The following is a 1,119-nucleotide window of genomic DNA, read 5'->3' as shown; positions in this document are numbered from 1 at the left end:
CCTGACTGGCCCCATCATTCAGTCCCGTCCCCCACCCCCCTAAGCAGGAGGACGCCAGGTCCCTCCAGCCCAGGGCTTATAGCAAGAGCCCCTCTAGCGACAGCGACAACCCCGCCCAGCCCCAGGACGGCATTTAGATACTCTTTAGTAAATGACTGTAACTAGGAATGTAGAGATGTGCTGCAAAACCCCTGTGGTTAATATGTTTTTTCCAAGCAAAGAGAACAACAAAAAAAACTCGTCCCTTCACTTAAGCTCTACCTGGAGTATATACACCCTACAACAGTGCTTGAAATAGTAAATCAACAGTTAAGTCAAGATCACAGCTATCATCACCATTTCCTCTCTCACTTCTCTATTTTTGAATTAGCCAATACTTAGACTAGCCAGTGTAATGTACAGTAGCTGTCTACTTTAAATGCATGAGTATAATTTAAGTCATATTTGAATGGCATCTGAGATGTGAGATGCAGCTCAACACAAGACAAAACATGTCTCATGCAGAATATTATTGATTTTTGTTTTATATATATATATATATATATATATATATAGAGAGAGAGAGAGAGAGAGAGAAATGTTTAAAAAACAAGTGACAGTTAAACTGATGAAGATTTATGCTTTCTTGGAATACAAAGTGATTAAGCTTAGTTGAATAAGATCCACACAACTCACATGACACGAGATATAAATAGTTAAAGGAACCTAGTTATTTACGTAAATAAAATAGAATAAGCTGTAGGTGCTAGCAGTGCATCTTCCTCTATCAAATCTATGTTAAACTTAGACATGCTTCTTCCGCCTAAACAGTACTCTGCATGTTGAAGTATTTGTTTTTAGATCTGAGGCAAATTCTGCATCATTATGCTGTTTACTCAACTGGTAATATCATGGGATCGATGTAAAAGTTCATCTTTAATGGAAGACCAAAGCTTAAAGACATACTTAACTATGCACATAGGCACCAAACATCTTGAATTTCACTTTCCTCTAATCCCCTAATGAACAATTCTATAAGGCAGTTACACTGTGTATGGCACCATCATATTCTAATAGTTTGTATTTAAGTGAGCAGGTTCAAGCAGCCGTTTATGGGGGGGGGGGGGGGGGGACCAAAGG

General features: G+C 38.9%; 1 protein-coding gene across 1 annotated transcript in view; it reads left to right on the top strand.

Annotated features, from left to right (window-relative positions):
* LOC123975161 (probable G-protein coupled receptor 141) overlaps positions 1 to 1,119 on the top strand; it is a 5,131-nt gene that overhangs the window by 1,522 nt on the left and 2,490 nt on the right. The window lies entirely within an intron of this gene.

This window comes from Micropterus dolomieu, linkage group LG01, assembly GCF_021292245.1.
Source record: "Micropterus dolomieu isolate WLL.071019.BEF.003 ecotype Adirondacks linkage group LG01, ASM2129224v1, whole genome shotgun sequence".
In the NCBI taxonomy this organism is placed as follows: Eukaryota; Metazoa; Chordata; class Actinopteri; order Centrarchiformes; family Centrarchidae; genus Micropterus; species Micropterus dolomieu.
The sequence above is the reverse complement of the archived record's forward strand: the minus strand, read 5'-3'. Positions and strand labels throughout refer to the sequence as shown.